We start from the raw sequence: 22890 nt of genomic DNA on the forward strand, positions 1-22890 counted from the left end.
TGATGACATCATGATCTCTGGGACAAAAGAAGATGTAACTGAAGCACTGTACCTGCTGATAGAGCACTTGGAGAACAGAGGGTGGGCTATCAACAGAGACAAAGTCCAAGGACCTGCCACAGAAGTTAAATTCCTGGGAATGATGTGGACTGTGCTGCAGAGGAAAATTCCAGAGACAGCAAACTATCCAGGCGCTGTCGCCCCCTACTACCAAAAAGGAGGCACAGAAGTTCATTGGAGTTGTGGGGTTCTGGAGATCGTTCATCCCACATCTTGGACTGATTCTGAGGCCTATATATAATGTCACCAGAAAAAAGACTGAGTTCTCATGGGGTTCAGAGCAGCGGACTGCAATCCTGGCTGCTAAAGAAGCTATTTTGCAGCATCAAGGATTAGGACCCGTGAGACAAGGAGTACCATTTCAGCTGGATGTAGTGGAGCAGAATGGTACCATATCTTGGAGTCTGTGGCAGCCAAATGAAAAGAAAGGACTGAGAGCAATACCCTGACAGGGACACAGAAGAGATACACGACCCTATAAAAGTACATGTTTGGGGCCTACACAGCACTTCAACATGTAGAGACCATTACAGGAAAGGACACAGTCACCATCCATACTGCATTGCCAATAGCAGGATGGGTGAGAGATAATGGACTGACCACTAGGGCAGCTGTAGCCCAGAACCATACACTGATGAAATGGAAGTGGTACCTTCTAGAAAGAGGGGGTATTGCAGCTGGGGATGTTAGAGACATTTCAAAACAGTTGGCAGGGCTTGTCACTTTTACCAGCACCCGGCCAGAAGAAGAAATTCCTGTGCTGCAGTCATCCCCCATTCAAGAGGCTCCACCCTTTGAGTCTCTGTCAGAAGACATGAAGGAGTCAGCGTGGTTCACTGATGGTTCAGCCATAGTCACCTTGTCTGGACGTAAATGGACAGCCTACAACCCAAGTACAGACACAGTCCTGCAGGAGACCAGAATTGGAGGGTCCAGTCAGTAAGCAGAGTTGAAAGCTGTAGTGATGACTCTTCAGGAGGATCCTTCTTCCCATGCCAATATCTACACTGACAGCTGGGCAGTTTTTAAAGGACTGAAAACTTGGATGCCCACGTGGAAGTCCAATGAAAGGATGATTCATGGAAAGGTGGTGTGGGGAGGCAAGGAAGTCTGGGACTACATCTGGAAGGAAGCTCACTCCCACACCATAAAAGTGGGGCATGTTGATGCACATGTACCCTTAGTCCCAGACTTTGAGAACTATAACAGAGTTTTAGATGAAATCGCCAAAGTGAAGGCAGTTGTGCCAATTGATCCTGTCTTGATGAACTTGGCCAACTGGGCCCACAAGCAATCTGGACATTTAGGGCAGAAAGCAATATATAAATGGGCACAGCAGAGAGGATTGCCTATATCCATGGACATGATAAAGACTGTAATAGGGAACTGTACAGTGTGTGGAGAAGTGCGACAATGGCCATTGCAAAAATACTCCACCGGGTCAATTAAGAGGGGTGAGAGGTCTGCAGAGATCTGGCAGATCGACTTCATCGGTCCCCTGCCCCGGGGAAACAATGGACTGAGATATTGTTGCACTGCAGTGGACACCTATTCAGAACTTATGCTTGTACATCCTTGCAAACGTGCAGATCAAGCCGCAGCGCTTCAACTGCTCCAGAAACTTGTCGTTGCTTATGGTTGTCCTAAACAAGTCCAAAGTGATAACGGATCACACTTCACCGGATCAACAGTACAGCAGTGGGCCAAAGATTCTGGAGTGTACTGGTTGTGCCACATCCCATACCATCCATAGGCAGCTGGTTTGATTGAAAGATACAACGGGCTATTGAAGGACAAGATACGCAAACTTACACCCACACATACACTAAGGGGGTGGGATCGGGTCCTCACATAGGCAGTCATGTTGTTAAATTCTAGGCCAATAGCCAAAAGCCATATGAGAGGATGGTAGGGGCTGGGGCACAGATTCCACAGCTGGAGTGCAGAGATCAGTATTTATGTAAGGTTCCTGAAAGAACAGGGCTTAACAGATACCATGTTACTGACATATGACATAGAAACCAAGAGTGATGTATCTGAATCTGAAGCCTATCTAGGAATGAGAGGGAATCTGGCAGGAAGGTTTGAAGTTACATTTGCATTGACAGATGAGTTTCAAGACAGTGGCTGGGACTCTGACTGGTTAGTGGATATTTCTCAGCAAGAGTGGAAGGTGTGGCTACATAACAGCAAAACTTCCAAAATAAACAGCAGTGATCTTCTGAGAAATATCTGTATATTTCCTCTCCTCCCTATTGATGTTCTTTGGGAGGGTCAGAAGTGGGTACAGGCAGGGGGCAAAGTGTTAGTCAGATATCCAGGCAAGAAGCCACTTAGAGGAGAGATTTTAGCTGAAGGGCCTGGATCTACTGTTTATGTATTATTAGAAGGAACAGATAATCCGCTTTGTTTTCCACTCCACAGGCTGACTCCGATTTGATCCATAGGACATGATGGAAAGAATGACGAAAGATCGCAAGAGCTGTGGAGAGCAAGGCCTTTGATGTATTACAAGCCTGGACTTGTTTCTAAAGAACTTTAGAATGGACTTTCTAATGAACTTTTAAAGACTGAAACACCTTCTCAATGACATAAATATGGGAGTTGTTGCATTCAAGGAAAATGAATGTTTAAAATGAGTTTTCATAGTAATGAATAGGGATGAGCTTCGTGTTCGAGTCGAACCCATGTTCGAATCGAACATCGGCTGTTCGGTCGTTCGCCGAATTGCGAACGATATGGGCCGTTCGCGCCAAATTCGTGTGACGCGTCACGGCCCATAATTCACTGCAGCATCGCAGTGCATTGCTGCCTGATGATTGGCCAAGCATGCACTATGAGCCGCATGCTTGGCCAATCACAGCTCCGCCCTGAATAGAGAGCCGTAATTGGCCAAAGCCAAGGAGGCTTTGGCCAATTATGGCTCAGGGGATTTAGTACACGCCCCACACTATATAAGGCCGCCTGCACGGCGGCCCTGTGTAGTGTGTGTTCCGGCGTTCATTGAGAGAGAGAGACAGACAGTGACATTTGATTTGAGTTAGATAGATTAGGCAGAACAGTCAGTCAGTTATCTGCACGTACAGTGTATTGTGTATATTTATATGCATCCCAGGTGTTGCATATATATATATATATACACTGTATTCAGTTTAGCTAGATCCGTTCTTATTATCTTCCTACTGACAGGCAGGCTTGTCTTGTTACAGTATTTACAGCTACCTGAAGAAAATTACTGGTGTTCCTTTGATCCTATTAGTACCACAGTCAGGCAGCTAGACTATTTACAGTTAGTGCAGTGCGTCCTGCTCACAGTGTTCATCTAGATCCGTTCCTGTTATCTTCTTACTGACAGGCAGGCTTGTCTTGTTACAGTATATACAGCTACCTGAAGAAAATTTCTGGTGTTCTTTTGATCCTATTAGTACCACAGTCAGGCAGCTAGACTATTTACAGTTAGTGCAGTGCGTCCTGCTCACAGTGTTCAGCTAAACCTACAAGTTAGTGGGGTGCGTCCTGCTCACAGTGTTCAGCTAAACCTACAAGTTAGTGCGGTGCGTCCTGCTCACAGTGTTCAGCTAAACCTACAAGTTAGTGGGGTGCGTCCTGCTCACAGTGTTCAGCTAAACCTACAAGTTAGTGGGGTGCGTCCTGCTCACAGTGTTCAGCTAAACCTACAAGTTAGTGTGGTGCGTCCACCTCACAGTGTTCAGCTAAACCTACAAGTTAGTGCAGTGCGTCCTGCTCACAGTGTTCAGCTAGATCCGTTCCTGTTATCTTCTTACTGACAGGCAGGCTTGTCTTGTTACAGTATATACAGCTACCTGAAGAAAATTACTGGTGTTCTTTTGATCCTATTAGTACCACAGTCAGGCAGCTAGACTATTTACAGTTAGTGCAGTGCGTCCTGCTCACAGTGTTCAGCTAAACCTACAAGTTAGTGGGGTGCGTCCTGCTCACAGTGTTCAGCTAAACCTACAAGTTAGTGTGGTGCATCCACCTCACAGTGTTCAGCTAAACCTACAAATTAGTGCAGTGCATCCTGCTCACAGTGTTCAGCTAGATCCGTTCCTGTTATCTTCTTACTGACAGGCAGGCTTGTCTTGTTACAGTATATACAGCTACCTGAAGAAAATGACTGGTGTTCTTTGGATCCTATTAGTACCACAGTCAGACAGCTAGACTATTTACAGTTAGTGCAGTGCGTCCTGCTCACAGTGTTCAGCTAAACCTACAAGTTAGTGGGGTGCGTCCTGCTCAGTGTTCAGCTAAACCTACAAGTTAGTTTGGTGCGTCCACCTCACAGTGTTCAGCTAAACCTACAAGTAAGTGCAGTGCGTCCTGCTCACAGTGTCCAGCTAGATCCGTTCCTGTTATCTTCTTACTGACAGGCAGGCTTGTCTTGTTACAGTATATACAGCTACCTGAAGAAAATTACTGGTGTTCTTTTGATCCTATTAGTACCACAGTCAGGCAGCTAGACTATTTACAGTTAGTGCAGTGAGTCCTGCTCAGAGTGTTCAGCTAAACCTACAAGTTAGTGTGGTGCGTCCTGCTCACAGTGTTCAGCTAAACCTACAAGTTAGTGTGGTGCGTCCACCTCACAGTGTTCAGCTAAACCTACAAGTTAGTGGGGTGCGTCCTGCTCACAGTGTTCAGCTAAACCTACAAGTTAGTGGGGTGCGTCCACCTCACAGTGTTCAGCTAAAGCTACCTGTAGAAGGTTGGTGGTGTTCTCATACAGGCAGGCAGTTGATTTTGCTAGCTGCAGTATCAGTATATATATATATATATATATATATATATATATATATATATATATCCCAGCTTAGTGCAGCTACAGGCCATTAGTATGTCTGGAAGGCCAAGAAGGAGAGGCAGACAGTCACAAGCCAATAAGAGAGGGCAAGCAGGCTCTGTGTCTAGTGCTGGTCGTGGAGACGGTGCATCCTCATCAGCACGTGGCCGTGGGACATGCTTGGGCTTTTTTTCGGCAGCTGGCCGTGTTGAGCCGCAACATGCGGAAGACTTGGTCGAGTGGATGACCAAGCCGTCCTCATCCTCCTCATCCTCTCTTACCCATGCCCAGGGTACTTTGTCTGGCAAAGCAGCGGCCTCTCCCCTCGGCTCAATGTCATCAGTGACTCCTTCCCTAGCCCCACCATGTCCTCCTGAGGAGTCCCTCGAACTGTTTGACCACAGTGTTGGGTACATGCTCCAGGAGGATGCCCAGCGTTTGGAAGGCTCTGATGATGATACTGAGCTCGATGAAGGCAGTAACATGAGCACGGACAGAGGGGGTGCCCAAGAAGGACAGCAACCTGGCAGTCATGCTCCCCCTGCTGCAGCATACTGCCAGGTTTGCTCCAGTGATGAGGAGAGAGGGGATGATGAGGTCACTGACTCAACGTGGGTGCCTGATAGGAGAGAGGAGGAGGAGGCAGCACATCACCAACGAGGCAGGATGCCCTCCAGGGGCCAGCCTAAGGGCAGCACATTGACTGCATCACACCCCAAAGCTCCACATGTGCAGGGCGCTGCAGTCTCTGTGCGTTATTCAAAAAGTTCTTTGGTGTGGGCCTTTTTTGAGACGAGTGCCTTAGATCGCACCGCTGCTATTTGCAACATATGTTTCAAACGTATCTCGCGTGGCCAAAACATCTCCTGCTTGGGTACCACATGCTTGACCAGACATATGTTGACCTGCCATGCAGTTCGTTGGCAAGCGTATCTAAAAGACCCACACCAAAGAACAAAGAGGACCTCTCCTTGCTCCTCATCAGCTGAGATTTCCAACCCCACTATACCTTCAGTCCTCTCTGAGACCTGCACTGAGAGGAATGAAGGTGTAGAATTAGGTGTGTCACAGCCAAGTACTTGTGGGCAATCTGCTTTTGGTACACCGACGTCAGATTGTACCAGGCAAATTTCCCTGCCCCAGCTGCTGCACCGCCAAAAGAAGTTTGCTCCCAGCCATCCACATGCCCAGCGGTTGAATGCTAGCTTGGCAAAATTGCTAGCACTTCAACTGCTGCCTTTTCAGTTGGTAGACTCTGTCCCCCATGAGTTTGTGGAATGTGCGGTTCCTCAGTGGCAGGTACCCAAACGCCACTTTTTCTCACGGAAGGTGATTTCGGCTCTCTACCGGCATGTGTAAGGCAATGTCCATGCCTCGCTGGACAGGGCGGTCAGCGGTAGGGTGCATATTACCGCTGACTCATGGTCCAGCAGGCATGGACAGGGACGTTACCTAAGTTTCACAGCGCATTGGGTGACTCTGCTGGCAGCTGGGAAGGATGCAGGACAAGGTGCAGTAGTGTTGGAGGTTGTTCCGCCACCACGCCTCCAAAATGCTAATGATTGTGACACACCTCTCTCCTCCACCCCCTCCTCTTCTTCTTCCTCCATGGCCTCTTTCTGTGCTTTGTCCTCGGAACCAGTGGTGCTCCGTAGCCGTTCAAGGGGCTACGCAAGTACGCAGGCCAAAAGATGCTATGCGGTGCTTGAGCTGGTGTGCTTGGGGGACAGGAGCCACACTGGGGCAGAGGTTCTGTCAGCTCTGCAGGGGTAGGTTCAGAGGTGGTTGATGCCACGCCAACTTAAGGCAGGAATGGTGGTTTGCGACAATGGCACCAACCTCCTCTCTGCCCTCCAACAGGGACAAATGACCCATGTGCCCTGTTTGGCTCACGTCCTTAACTTGGTGGTGCAGCGGTTCTTGGGCAGGTACCCGGGCTTACAGGATGTCCTGAGGCAGGCCAGGAAAGTCTGTGTGCATTTCCGCCGGTTATATAATGCCAGTGCTCGGCTGACGGACCTCCAAAAGGAGTTTAACCTGCCCAAGAACCGCCTAATCTGTGACATGCCTACCAGGTGGAACTCAACTTTGGTCATGCTGCAGCGGCTGCACATGCAGCAGAGGGCCATCAATGAGTACCTGTGCGACTATGGCACCAGGACAGGGTCAGGGGAGCTTGTTTTTTTTCCCCACGCCAGTGGGCCATGATCAGTGATGCATGCACTGTCCTGTCACCATTTGAGGAGGCCACGAGGATGGTGAGCAGTGACAGTGCATGCATCAGTGACACTGTCCCCCTTGTCCACCTGTTGGAGCACACGCTGCGTGGAATAATGGACAGGGCACTTGAGGCAGAACAGAGGCAGGAAGAGGAGGACTTCCTTAGCTCTCAAGGCCCCCTTTATCCAGACAGTGTTCCTGCGTGCCCGCCGATCACACAGGAAGAGGACGAGGAGGAGGAGGAGGAGGAAGATTGTGTCAGTATGGAGGTGGAGCCTGGCACTCAGCATCAGCAGCAGTCTTTAAGGGATCAGTCCCAAGAAACACATGGACTTGTACGTGGCTGGGAGGAGGTGGCTGCGGACCATGTCGTCCTTAGTGACCCAGAGGACTCCGGACCAAATGCCTCAGCAAACCTACGCTGCATGGCCTCCCTGATCCTGCAAAGCCTGCGTAAGGATCCTCATATTCGTGGTATCAAGGAGAAGGACCAATACTGGCTGGCAACCCTCCTTGATCCACGCTACAAGGGTAAGGTTGCGGACCTTATCTTGCCATCGCAGAGGGAGCAGAGGATGAAACATCTTCGGGAGGCCTTGCAGAAAGGTCTGTGCAACGCGTTCCCAGAGACTGGGAGGTTACAAACTCCTGTTTCTGGACAACGTGTTGCTGAGGCTTCGGTCAGTCAAAGAAGGAGCGGTGGAGAAGGTGGCCGTCTGACCGATGCGTTCAGACAATTTTTTGGTCCACAGCCCCAAGGTATGATTGGTTCCAGCAACCATGGCCAGCGTCTGTTTTACATGGTGCAGGAATACCTAGGGGCAAGATCAGACTTGGACACCTTTCAGACCGAAAATCCTCTGAGTTACTGGGTCTTGAGGATGGATCACTGGCCAGAGCTTGCACAGTATGCAATTGAGCTACTGGCCTGTCCTGCATCCAGCATTCTTTCGGAACGCACATTCAGTGCTGCTGGAGGAGTGGTAAACGATCACAGGGTGCGTCTGTCCACCGACTCGGTCGATCGACTGACCTTCATAAAAATGAATCAGTCTTGGATCACCACCAGCTACCAAGCACCTGATGCTGATGTAACCGAATAATTTTTTTTAAAATCCCAGATCCCTTCAAAGACTGCCTATGCTGATGCTGAGTGACTATCCCTGAGTAATTGTCCTCTTCCTCCTCAATCATCACGCTGATAGCTTGAAAGAACATTTTTGGTTCTGGGCGCCACCACCAGTGCCTAAGGCACAATTTTTTAGCCCCTGTTTAACAGGGGCGTGTAATTACAATTTTTGATGCAATACTTTGCAGCAGGGCTCGTTCCTGCGTTCCAACTAGAGTGTCTGTGAAGGGTTGTAGTGTTTTGGTGCACCAGCACCAGTGCCTAAGGCCCAATTTTTCTGCCCCTGTTTAACAGGGGCGTGTAATTACAATTTTTGATGCAATACTTTGCAGCAGGGCTCGTTCCTGCGTTCCAACTAGAGTGTCTGTGAGGGGTTGCAGTGTTGTGGCACCAGCACCACCACCACCACCACCACCACCACCAAAGGCCCAATTTTTCTGCCCCTGTTCAACAGGGGCATGTAAGTACAATTCTTGACTTTCAAAATATTTTATTGAATTTTCACAAGGAAAGACAATGTACAATTAATGCATTGTACGTCGTGCAGCGACGTTTGAATGTATTTAGAACATAAGTTTGGAAACATAAACTATGCATAATATCAGCAGCTTGTCATTGAAACACATTCCAATAAAGTAGTTCAGGTAAAGGAATAAAAAAAGAGCATTAGTTGTTTGAACGTATGTTGAACATATGTATTTGACCGTTTCTCCCAATGCGGCACCCCTAATGGGAGCTATTTGTGCCGCAAAGGCAGAAATGATCCAATGTGTAATCATAAAGAGTAGTAGCTCATTCTTGATTTGAGGGTTTATATCTCTACTATAGTCATAGTGGTAACAACGAATAGATCATATGATAAGCATAATGCTCGGTCAAGAAGGTGTGTAGGTGTTTTTGAGCGTCTGAGTGGGAAGTGCAGCATTGGACCAAATTGTCCAAGGAAGCCATTGTTTTGCGGTTTTTGAGGCCCTACCATTGCTGGAGGCCATCATTGTTTCATAGCTGAAGTGTAGTGAGACCAGGTCTATTGTTTGTGTTATGTTTGGGGAGCTATCCGACTTCCAATGCCTAGTTAGGTTGAGTCTGGAGGCCAGGAGGACATGGGTTGTTATATGTCTTAGGGCTCCTGGTATGTTTTCTATGTTTAGGTTTAGAAGTGCCATTGCGGGAGAGGGTGGGATAGGGATTTTGGTTATGTTGGTAAGAAGGTTAAATGTGTCTGTCCAGTATTTCTGAATGGCTGGGCATGACCAGAAGATATGAAAGATGTCACCTTTGTGGGATTTGCATCTCCAACATGTATTGGGGTTGTTGGGGCTGAAGGAAGCCATTTTAGCTGGGGTCAAATACCATCGGAGCGAAATTTTCTGGGTGAGTTCCCATAGTGTCGAACATTGGGTTGCTTTGTGCGTCGATTTGAAAGCAAGTTGCCATTGTTCTTCAGAGAAAGTAGTGGAAAGGTCTAATTCCCATTGGTGATGTGGGGGCATTTTAGTGAAATTTCTTTTCCCCTGTATGAGGGTATAAAAGTGAGATATTCCTTTGGTTCTTGGAATAGGGTTCGTGAGGAAATCCCAGGTCTTTGGGGGAATGTTGTAATTGGGGAGAGGTGATTTACTTAGAGAGTGGCGTATGCGGAGGTATGTGAAATGTTCAGTGATGGGCAGATCATATTCCTGTTGTAGGTGGGAGAAGGATTTAAGTGTATTTCCTTGTATGAGGAGATGTAGTGAATGAATACCCTTGAGGGTCCATTGGGGGAGTCTAAGCTCCGGTGAGAGATGGTGAAGAGTTTCTAGGGGTACGTTAAGGAGTGCCGTTGAGGGAATGGAGTCGGAAAGGGTGGCCAGTTTTTTCCAGGCGTATACTGAGTCCCTCATGGGTGGGGAAATGGAGGGTGAGATACGTGTGCCCAAGGGGGTGCTTAGTAACCAATGTTTAAGATTGGAACCGATGATTAAAGATTTTTCTATCAGGGCCCAGAGAGATTGAGTATTAGGTTGGAACCATACCGGTAGTTGAGCAAGTATGGTCGCCAGATAGTAGTCTCTAAAGTCTATGGAGCCTGCGCCTCCTGCTAGTCTATGTTTAATAAGTTTTGCATGGGCACATCTGGGTTTTTTCCCCTTCCATAGAAATTTGTTGAATAGTGATTGAAGGGACCTGAAAAATGAGGAGGGTATTGGGATGGGCAACGTGCAAAAGAAGTACAATATTTGGGGGAGGCATACCATTTTAAAGGCCGCCATTCTTCCCGACCAGGAGAGTTTGTGCTTCGTTATTTGTTGTATGTCACTATTAATTTTGTGCAGAAGTGGGAGGAAGTTGTAAGAATAAAGTTGTCTGGTTGATTTTGTAAGTTGAATTCCTAAGTATGTGATATCTTTGTCTGCCCATGTAAAGGTGTGCTGTTGTTGAAGCAAGATTTTTGTTGTATGTTAAGGTCGAGAACATATGATTTGGTTTTGTTTAGCTTGTAATATGAGACATTGCTGAACCAATTTAGTATATTTTGTGCCTCTGCTAGGGAGGATGTGGGGTTCGTGAGTACTAGTATAACGTCGTCCGCGAAGAGACTTATTTTGTGGCAAGTATTACCTATCTTTAGTCCAGATATTGTCTTATTGGAGCGGATGTGTTGTGCCAGGGGTTCCATTAGTAAATTAAAGATAATTGGGGATAACGGGCAGCCTTGACGCGTGCCATTTGTAATAGGGAATGGTTTTGAGAGCATACCTTCCGTGAATACCTGGGCTGATGGAGTGGTGTACATTGCCAATACTGCTCTAAGGATGTGATCTTTAAAACCAAACTTCTGGAGGACCTTTTTAAGGTAGAGCCAGTGGACCCTGTTGAACGCCTTCTCTGCATCTAAGGATAGGAGTAGAGAAGGCGTTCCGGTGGTCTCCGCATGGTGTATCAAATTTATCATTCTACTGGTGGCATCTGGTGCTTGCCTTCCCTTTGTGAAACCAGTCTGGTCCCTATGAATAAGAGTGGGTATGATATCTAGTAAATGTGTAGCAATGGTCTTGGCGTAAATCTTTAAGTCAAGATTTAAAAGGGATATTGGTCTGAAATTTTTGGGGGTGTTGGGTTCTTTCCCTGGCTTCGGTAACGTGACTATTAATGCATTTAAGTAGTCATTAGGAAATTTGGAAGAGGAGGCAGCGTTGTTGAAGAGCTCTGTGATGTGGGGAACAAGTAGTGAAGAGAATTGTTTATAATATTCGGGTGTGAGGCCGTCAGGTCCTGGAGCTTTCCCGTTAGGAAGGGAGTCAATTGATATTCTGACTTCTTGTTCTGTAAATGGTTTGTTGAGGGATTCTAGTTGTGTCTTAGTCAAGGTTGGTAGTTGTATGGAGTGGAGGAATTTATCAATCTCGTCTGGAGATGGCTGTGGGGTGGTAGGGTCGTGTTTTAGATTATAAAGGTCACTATAGTAGTCACTGAATGCATTGGCTATGTCTTGAGGGTTGGACTGGGGGGTATTCGTGTGGGGGTGGAATATCTGAGATATTTTTGTTTTGGTTCTTTTACCTCTAAGTTTCAATGCTAAAAATTTCCCTGCTCTGTTAGAGGTGGCATAAGAAGTAGCTTTTAATTTACGCTGAAGAAATTCGAACGAGTGTAGAAGTAAGGTTTTCAGCTCCTGTCTGAGGGATAGTAACTGGTGGGTTTGTGTAGTACAGGGATTGGCTTTATGATGTTGTTCTAGGGAGGTAATCTGGGAGGTTAGTTCATCTATACGCTGCGTCCTCTTCTTTTTGTGAAGTGAGCTTAGTTTTATTAACGTACCTCTCATGTAGGCCTTATGGGCACTCCACACCACACCATGGTCAGACACCGATCCTTTGTTTATAGCGAAAAATTCTGTGAGGTGATTGGAGATCTCTTTTGTGTAGTTTACATTTTGCAGTATATAATTGTTTGCATGCCAGAGAAACATGTTGCGTTGTGGGCTAGGATCTGTGATCGAAATTGATATTGGAGCGTGGTCTGACCATGTCGTGGCGTGTATCGCAGATTGACATACATTCTGTAGTAGCCATTTATCTGTTGCAAATAAATCAATCCTTGAGTAAGAATTGTGTCTGGGGGAAAAGTGAGTAAAGTCCTTTTCTGAACTGTGATGACAGCGCCATACGTCAAACAAGTCCTGTGAGGATAAAAAATTCTTCAATGGTGATATTCGCCTCTTCGCTGGTGATGTGGTGTCCATGTAGTTGTCAGGGGCAATATTAAAGTCCCCACATAGAATTAGGTGACCCTTCTTGATTGGATTGGCTAAGCGTATGACTCTATGTAGGAATTTCATCTGGTGGGTGTTCGGGGCGTAAATATTGATAAGCGTGTAGGACACTTTATTGATGGTACCCACTACTATCAAGTATCGACCTTCAGGGTCTATTAGGATCTTGGATAGTTGGAAGTCCACAGTGTCTTTTATTGCTATCATTACGCCTCTAGTTTTGGTAGAGTGGCAGGCTTGGTAGATAGTAGGGAATTGGCGGTTTTTGCATAGAGAGGAATCTGACAATGTCAGGTGGGTCTCTTGGATACAGAGAATGTCACTATGTAGAGCTTTGGCGGTTCTCCATAGTGAATGGCGTTTAGCCGGGTGATTCAGGCCATTGACATTAAGCGATAATATGTTGAGCGGCATTGTGTGGGTGTAGAGTAAAGGGAGTAGTGAAGCAATCACTTACTGTCCGTCGATTCGATCTAAGATGTGGAGGATCCTGGACTACTGGACTGATGGTGAGTGGTCTTTAGTCCTTGGGCTTGACGATAGTTAGATCAAAATGAGCTGCAGATAGAGCACAACGTTAATCACACTAGAGAGTAGAAGAGATAAAGAAACAAAAGTAACAAAAAAGTCAATGATCAGACTGCTGGTAAGGTAACTCTGCTGAATTGTGGAAGGGTAAGTAGAGGTGGTGTAACATACACCGCTTCAACCTCTAAAAGGGGGTATAAACAGTTAGTAACGAAGGGAGCTGAGATCGTAAGGGATCATTTCGTCACAATCCAGGGGATGTTTGCCAGAAGTTGTTAGGCCTACTATCGTAGGGTCTTCCGGGGTCCTTCATCTGCGTTGATGATCTATGCGACTGCGGGCTGGAAGCGGGCCACTGTGCGGTGGAGTGGTCTTTGGGGGTTCGAGAAGTATACCCCAGTGGTGGAGAAGTTGCATGCCTTTGTCGAGGTCGTTTATGACATGGTTTTGGCCATTCTTCGTGACTAGAATAGTTGCTGGGTGACGCCATTTGTATGGTATTTTATGGTTTTGCAAACCTTTAGTTATCGGGTTTAAGCTTCTTCTTAGTTGGAGCGTATACTTGGAGAGGTCTGGGAAAAATTGGATCTCTGTGTAGGGTGCAGGTAGCGGTGATTTGTGTTTGACCCCCAGCAAAAGTTTCTCTTTGATGTGAAAGAAGTGGACTCTCATTAATACATCTCTAGGAATGGAGGCCGCAAGGTAAGATGGCTTGGTGATTCTGTGGATCCTGTCTACTATCAGGTCCCTGGGTGATGCTTCTGGTATCATGGCGTGCATCATTTCCTTTGCGAATCGTGGTAGATCTGCAGGTATTATGGATTCAGGGACTCCTTGTACCTTTATATTGTTCCTGCGAGATCTGTCTTCTAAATCGGCCAGCTTGGCGCGAACCCATTTTTGTTCTTCCCTCACATCTTCAGATGCATCAATAACCTCATTAACTGTGGAGGTGCATTCACTCATATTCCTTTCAATGCATGACACTCTGTTATCAAGTGAGTGGATGTCTGAGGAGATTTTAGTGAACACCGAAGAGAGATCTGTCATGAGGGAGGTTTGTAGTGACATCAGCATGTCTTTTAACGTGGTATCCATCACAGGCTGGCCTGAGGTAGGAAAGGATGCCATGGATGAATGTAGGGCCTGGTTGGTGAGAAGGGGATTGAAAGCCTGGGCCTCAATTTGTGCAGTGGGCGGCCGCTGCGGCGGCGCATCAAGCCTCATTTTGGCCTTTGCTGGGCTGTTAAGCAGGTAATCACCCTCCGGAGGGTGAGGGGGTAATGCTGGGGGGTCGGATGGCACATTATCTACCAGGATTTCGTCTGGTAGATCAGTGTATGAGTCCTGCGGCGCGGCCGGGCCGGCGCCATCTTGGAAGTCACTGACCTGCTCCGCTGGCTTGTAAGAGAATTCAGTGAGTTTCTTCGGTTTATATTCCGGATTTCTCTTTCTAGACCCACTAGCCATGTTCTCTGGAGTTGTAGGAGTGAGGATGGCTCTGGATTAAAGTAGCTGTGCGGCCTGTGTAGCTCTATAGTTTCCCCTGTGTGACGAGCTGAGAGATCGGACGTCCATCTTCAGCTCCGGTCGGCCACGCCCCCGTAATTACAATTCTTGATCTAATATTTCACAGCAGGGCCCATTTCTGCACCCACCAAGAGCGAGTGAGGACTTACAGTGTTGTGGCACCAGCACCACCACCACCACCACCAAAGGCCCAGTTTTTCTGCCCCTGTTCAACAGGGGCATGTAATTACAATTCTTGATCTAATATTTCACAGCAGGGCCCTGTGAGGGCTTACGTTGTTGTGGCCACAACAACACCTAAGGCCCAAATTTCTGCTGAGTATATAGGGCAGGCCCCTACTTTCAAACATCTAACTTACAAACGACTCCTACTTGCAAACAGAAGGAGACAACAGGAAGTGAGATGAAATCTACCCCTAGGAAGGGAAATTCTCTCCTGTAAGAGCCCTTGCACACTGGGGCGAGGGGCGGCGTCGGCGGTAAAACGCCGCTATTATTAGCGGCGTTTTACCCCCCGCTAGCGGCCGAGAAAGGGTTAAATACCACCGCAAAGCGCCTCAGCAGAGGCGCTTTGCCGGCGGTATAGCCGCGCCGTCCCATTGATTTCAATGGGCAGGAGCGGTAAGGGAGCGGTATACACACCGCTCCTTCACCGCTCCGAAGATGCTGCTGGCAGGACTTTTTTTACCGTCCTGCCAGCGCATCGCTCCAGTGTGCAAGCCCTCAGGGCTTGCACACTGTTTACACAGCAGCGGCACTTTCGGGGCGGTTTGCAGGCGCTATTATTAGCGCAATAGCGCCTGCAAACCGCCCCAGTGTGCAAGGGCTCTTAGAGTTAATATGGGAAAAACATTTCTCCTTTCCACTGATGCTTTCCAATCCTTGTTCCACAAAAAACCCCAAATTTTCAAAAAACATTTGTCATTGGGACAAAAAGTGAGGTGAAATCTTCTAAAGAGGAGGAAAGACAGCAAAACAAACGTCACAGGGGTGATAACCCTTCCCTATGTTTTCCAAAAAGCTTAAAAAAGATTTTTTGGCTGGAGCTAAACACGTTAAAAATGTACCCGTTCAAAATGACAAACAGATTCTACTTAACAACAAACCTACAGTTCCTGTCTTGTTTGCACCGCCTGTATACTGCTGTTCAGAGTATATAGGGCCTGGTGGCCCCACACCTTTTCACCTGGTGCAGGGACTGTTCTAAACACGGGAAACACGCACCACTTTACAGGCATACTATAGACACCCCCCAGGTACGATATTTAAAGGAATATTTCACTTTTTTTTTTTTACTTTAAGCATCATTAAAATCACTGCTCCCGAAAAAACGGCAGGTGTTGGCTTAACTAGACAATGGGTACGTAGATACAGTTTTCAACAGTCCATTGTCTACACAGCTACAGTAAACAGGTATGTTTTCTGTTTTTTGGTAACTATGGTAAACAGCCTGGCACATAAAAGGGGGATTCAGGCATAAGCTAGGGACACACACACCATCATGCTGTAACATCAGAAGTCACCCATGGTAGAAGAACAGTGCCTGATGCTCCCGAAAAATTGTTGCCAATGGAGATCACGAACATACAGTAACAGAAGATAAGTAACCTTTAAGTGTATTTGTACTATTATAGACCATAGGCTGTTCAGTTTGCTAGGCATTTTGCTTGTTATAGATATCTGTCCGTCTTGTATTGTATTCCTAATATTGTAATAGTTTTGTATGTACAGCATCTTTGTATAGTAAAAGCACAATTACACACTGCAGAAATCTCAGCTTCCTTGCTTATACCACAGAGTAACCTTGCTAGATAGACGCAAGCAAAACAATCTATGCGTATTGCAGCCAGTGCGTTTTTGGAAATGGTCGGGGACTTTTTGCGGGTAACAGATTTCAATGGAACTGCACCAACTGTTGCATTGGTGATGTGATTTTTGATGTGTTTTGCGGTTATTATTTTAACACTGTATATAGCTGGTTGCTAACCGGGGGGCCGGGGGGCCGGGGGGCCGGGGGGCCGGGAAGCCAGCTGTGGCATCCTTAACAACCAATGAATCTTCAGCTGTCAGCGGCTTCACCACTGAAAGTAAAAAAAAATGCCAGCCAAAAAAAATCGCAAAAAACTGCATGGGGTCCCCCCAGGTCTATACCAGGCCCTTTGGGTCTACTATGGATTAGGAGGGGACCCCCATGCCAAAATTTAACAAAAATGGTGTAGGATTCCCCCCCCCAGTCCATTACCAGGTCCTTTAGGTCTGGTGTGGATTTTAAGGGGAACCCCGCATCAAAATAAAAAAAGTGGCGTTGGGGTCCCCCTCAAAATCCATACCAGACCCTTATCCAAGCACACAACCTGGCAGGCCACAGGGAAAGGGGGGATGAGAAAGCGCCCCCCCCTCCTCCTAAACCGTACCAGGCCACATGCCCTCAACATTGGGAGGGTGCTTTGGGGTAGCCCCCCAAAACACCTTGTCCCCATGTTGATGAGGATAAGGGCCTCATCCCCACAACCCTGGCCGGTGGTTGTGGGGGTCTGCGGGTGGGGGGCTTATCAGAATCTGGAAGCCCCCTTTAACAAGGGGACCCCCAGATCCCGCCCCCCCCTGTGTAAAATGGTAAAGGGGTACTCCTACCATTTCACTAAAAAACTGTCAAAAATTTTAAAAATGACAAGAGACAGTTTTTGACAATTCCTTTATTTAAATGCTTCTTCTTTCTTCTATCTTCCTTCATCTTCTTCTTCTTCTTCTGGTTCTTCTGGTTCTTCCTCCGGTGTTCTCGTCCAGCATCTCCTCCACGGCATCTTCTATCTTCTTCTCCTCGGGACGCTCCACACCCATGGCATGGGGGGAGGCTCCCGCTCTTCTCTTCATCTTCTTCTCTTCTTCTCTTCTTCATCTTCTTCTCCGGGCCGCTCCGCACACATGCTGGCATGGTGGGAGGCTCCCGCTGTGTGACGCGTCTCCTCTTCTGACGGTTCTTAAATAATGGGGGGCGGGGCCACCCGGTGACCCAGTCCCCCTCTGATGCATGGGACATGACAGGACATGGGAAACAACAACCTCCGCGCCAGTGGTGTCAATAAGTAGATCATAAAAAATCATAAAACATTACCAGCAGTGAAAAATAAAAAATTGGAAAAAATTAGAAAGAGGATTATAAATTGAAAAACCACATATGCCAAGCTGCTCCCCCAATTTTGAACAAAAAGATCAAAAAGTGAATAATTAAATAGATAGGAGGCGCTAAAGGCTACACAATAGTGTTTTAAGTACAAAGAAAAAAACAAACCAAAAGCTTCTAATTGAATAGTGTGCTTAAATAGATGTATAAATAACAAAATGACAATCACATTAGTAAATTGCCTAATGAAACAATACAATAATGACAATAGTAGTGATTAATTGTCCCAATAGAGTGAATAGATTCTAAATGAAGTGATATCTTCCAATGTGTGCCAAAATCTTGCTGCTGATATAGAAAACTCTGTCACCAAAAGAAACAAAGGAGAATACACCTTGAAGTAATAGATATCTGCTTACCAGATACCAATGACCCCTTTACTTAAAAAGAGAGTCACTAGCGCTTGTGCAGGATTGTGCCTGCTCACATGGAAGGCTGGACAACTGGATGGTGCTTTAGGCATGGATCACTCCTGTCCCACTCGTTCAAGATATGGATATATAGGAAACAAAAAGAGTCTCCATAGCGTAAAACCATTTATTAAAAAGTTAAAATATTGGAATAGCCAAATGGCCGCTTACATTGGTAGGTGCCTACCCGGCACTGGGGCTACTCGTATGTCAGGGTCATTTTGTTATCAAAAAATACCCTTCGCATCTCATCATGCTCGGCATGCGTTACACCCAGTACGGAAGGACAGCCAGAGGATCCGGATGTTGGAAGGCAGAAGGACACGTGACCACGTACCGCTCCGACGTACGTTTCCCCAAACACTTTTTATGACAATAACTTGCATATAAGCCTTTAAAATTAGCACTTTTGATTATTCATGTTCGTGTCCCATAGACTTTAACGGTGTTGGCGTGTTCGAACAAACTTTTTTCCTGTTCGCATGTTCTGGTGCGAACCGAACAGGGGGGTGTTCGGCTCATCCCTAGATCTGACATAGAATCTATCTCCGAGTCTCTCAACACTTCTGCTGGCAAATATTTACAAAGAGTCCCAGATATGTTCCCCTTTGATCTCTCACCCGTTCCTGACGTGGAATTCTCCGGATCCATGTATTTCTCCGGCTCCGGTTGGGGTAGTCTATGGGGTAGGCCTCGACAACGGCCGCGGAAAGCCTTCACATTTCCCACCTTCCTTGGAACAGGTGCAACGGGGATAGGTGTAGTAGACATGGAAATAAAGGTGATGTCCATTGAGGAAGCGGTAATAGCAACATCTTCCTCGGAAGCACTCACGGTAGCAGACAAGATCACGGCCTGTTGCTCTCCAGCAGCAATGGCAGTAGTTTCCACTGTGGCAATTCCTGTAGTCCAATCCACACGATAAGCACGGGGCGACATGGTAGGTTGCTCCACTGTGAACAAATATTCTCCGCACTGCAAACATCGGACAAATGGACGGAGATGTATGGCAAGTCCTTCACACTTGTGGCAAAGCATGCCCAGCCCTTCGATATCTCCAACAGTGTATAGTACGAACCGCCCCTGCAGCTTCAAATGAATGCCGGTATCTGTCAGCAGGGTTCCGGTCAGCATAGCACCCGCAGTGGTACTTGTAGGGAACATATTAGATCCCATAGTTGACGGTACCAATGGAAAAGAAGACATGGCTGCACTCTGATCCTCTCAGCATGATCACGAGACTTCTCTTCTCCTTTGGCACCAAACACACACACATGCGTCCCACGCGGTAACAAGTAGGTTAGGCTCCTTCCACTTGTTCTTCTGATCAGGTAGCTCCCGGGCTTTTACTTCTCACCCTCAGCCTACGCAGTCAGAAATAAAGTCCTGCAATTTAACCCCTTCTTCTCCTGGCAAAAAGTGACAAAGTCCAGAAATTAATTTTAACATAAACTCCCGGTGAAATACTTCTCAGGGTTGCGGGAGGTTGACGGCTAACAATCCCGGACGATGCCCCCACATGTAGCAATAACTCACGGTGGAGCTGCTGGTTTAAAGCGGGCTGTTACCGTCACCTCTGTTACCTCTATTTCACCAGAACCGGGTCTAGGGTCCCGTTGAGCTTAATACCAGACAGTATAGGAACCAGTCACTTGAGTATCTTTTCCAATGCTTTAATAAAGAGTAACTGAAGGAAGTAGCAGGAAAGAGGTAGAAGAAGAGTTGCAGGGAAGTTCAAATACCTTTTCTTGATATAGAATTAAGAATTGGAATCTTGTAGATGAATGTACTTTCTTTTTAGAGTTGAATTTTTAGAGGATGCTTTGGAGTAGCCCCCCAAATTGGAATCTTGTAGATGAATGTACTTTCTTTTTAGAGTTGAATCTTTGCTCACCCAGGTAGGTTTCTCTCACTAACCTAGCAGCCGGTACGCAGCACTAACAAAAGTCTCTGCCACAGACTTGAATGGAATAGAAACCCGTACGATCCTCTACCACAGGATGTAATGGTTTACGATGGATAGCAAACACAGCACTAGAACCTTTAAGCTGACCCGGCAGTACTATGCGGTAGGTTAACTTTAGGATGCGTCCTCCAACTGAGTCACCAGGCCCCTCTCCAGACCAGCACTCTGCATGATCCTTCCATGACGGGTCCTCCCCTGGGATCTTCTCAGTTGTCCAGCTTCTTCTTGTAGGACAGACAGCACAGTACCATTCCCTCGCCGCTGTGGTAGGCCCCAGACAGGCTTCTGGGCCCACCCACACGCTGCAGCGACGTGATCCTCCCAGCCGGAGGACCATGTGGTAGTACTCCTAACACATACCTGTCGGCCAGGAGGGCCAGCAGGTGGAACGAAAGACCCTTAGAACATGCTGTCTGTCCCATAAATACCCTCTCCCAGAATGCAACTCGGAGGACCACCTCCACCGAGTTATCTCCGGGACAGAAGAGCACTCATACGCTTTAACATGTTGCCTTTCCAACACCGACCCATCGCGACAACGACACCCACAGGCACAGTGTGAAACTACATGCAACACAGCCAAACTGGAACAGAGGCTAAATCTGACTATGTATGAAACAGATAACCCACAAAATTTACCTATAAGCGGTAGATTGAAAATCTACCAGCACTACACAATTTTTATGGCAATAACTTGCATATAAGCCTTTAAAATGAGCACTTTTGATTTTTCATGTTCATGTCCCATAGACTTTAACAATGTTCGCACATGGAGGCGTTCGGCTCATCCCTATCCTATGGCACATGAGCATGGTTGGTACCATAATATTAATGTTTCAAATGCAAAACATTATTGTATACAATGAAAAGAATCAAACATTAGTAACAGTATTTTCTATATATTATTGTGCTCAGCACCATAGCGTAGTGTTATGCCCTGCTATCTTCAAAGGTTCAAGCCATGGGTTTGAATCCCACCAATGGTATCACCTCCTGAAAATGTACATACAGCAGCATAATTAGCGAATGCACATCAATTTGGTTTATTCCATCATTTTAACTGTTCAAATGCATGCATGGTATGTAATTATTCAAAAATATTATGGTGTGGATTTAAAAAAATCAGCTATTCAAACATCAAGGAAAAAAACGGCGTAGGGTCCCCCCCTCCAGTGCATACCAGGCCCTTCAGATCTGGTATGGACTTTAAGGGGAATTCCATGATAAAATGTAAAAAAAAATGGCGTAGGGGTCCCCCCCAAGGTCGGTCTGGTATGGATATTAAGGGGAAACCCTGCACCAAAATTTGAAAAAAATGGCATGAGGGTCCCCCCAAAATTTATACCAGACCCTTATCTGAGCACGCAACCTGGCAGGCAGCAGGAAAAGAGGGGGTACGAGAGTGCGGCCCTCCCCCTCCTGAACCGTACCAGGCCACATACCCTCAACGTGGGGAGGGTGCTTTGGAGTAGCCCCCCAAAGCACCTTGTCCCCATGTTGATGGGGAAAAGGGCCTCATCCCCACAACCCTTGACTGGTGGTAGTGGGGGTCTGCGAGCGGGGGGCTTATTGGAATCTGGAAGCCCCCTTTAACAAGAGGGCCCCCAGATCCCGCCCCCCATGTGAATGGGTATCGGGTACACTGTACCCCTACTTATTCACCAAAAAAAGCAGTGAAATGTGACAAAAGACAATAGCCGGTTTTTGACAATTCCTTTATTTAACCAATTGACCACTGGGCACTAGGGATGAGCTTCGTGTTCGAGTCGAACCCATGTTCGACTCAAACATCGTCTGTTCACCCGTTCACCGAATTGCGAACGATATGGGCCGTTCGCGACAAATTCGTGTGGTGCGTCACGGCCCATAATTCACTGCGGCATCGCAGTGCATTGCTGGCTGATGATTGGCCAAGCATGCACTATGACCCGCATGCTTGGCCAATCACAGCGCCGTCAGTAGAGAGAGCTGTAATTGGCCAAAGCCAGGGTGGCTTTGGCCAATTATGGCTCAGGGGGTTTAGAACACGCCCCACACTATATAAGGCCGCCTGCACGGCGGCCCTGTGTAGTGTGTGTTCCGGCGTTGAGATACATAGATAGACAGAGAGACAGTGTCATTTCATTTGAGTTATCTAGATTAGGCAGGACAGTCAGTGAGTTAGCTGCACTTACAGTGTATTGTGTATATATATGCATCCCAGGTGTTGCATATATATATATATATATATATATATATATATATATATATACACTGTATTCAGTTTAGCTAGATCCTATCCTGTTATCTTCTTACTGACAGGCAGGCTTGTCTTGTTACAGTATTTACAGCTACCTGAAGAAAATTGCTGGTGTTCTTTTGATCCTATTAAAACCACAGTCAGGCAGCTAGACTATTTACAGTTAGTGCAGTGCATCCTGCTCACAGTGTCCAGCTAAAACTACAAGTTAGTGCGGTGCATCCTGCTCACAGTGTTCAGCTAAAACTGCAAGTTAGTGGGCTGCGTACTGCTCACAGTGTTCAGCTAAAACTACAAGTTAGTGCGGTGCGTTCTGCTCACAGTGTTCAGCTAAAACTACAAGTTAGTGTAGTGAGACCTCTGTACAGTGTTCATCTTAAGCTACAAGTTAGTGCAGTGCGTCCTGCTCACAGTGTTCAGCTAAAACTACAAGTTAGTTGCTCACAGTGTTCAGCTAAAACTACATGTTAGTGCGGTGCATCCTGCTCACGGTGTTCAGCTAAAACTACAAGTTAGTGCGGTGCTTCCTGCTCACAGTGTTCAGCTAAAGCTACAAGTTAGTGGGGTGCGT

This window comes from Aquarana catesbeiana, linkage group LG01 (genome assembly GCF_042186555.1).
Source record: "Aquarana catesbeiana isolate 2022-GZ linkage group LG01, ASM4218655v1, whole genome shotgun sequence".
NCBI classification, from domain to species: Eukaryota; Metazoa; Chordata; class Amphibia; order Anura; family Ranidae; genus Aquarana; species Aquarana catesbeiana.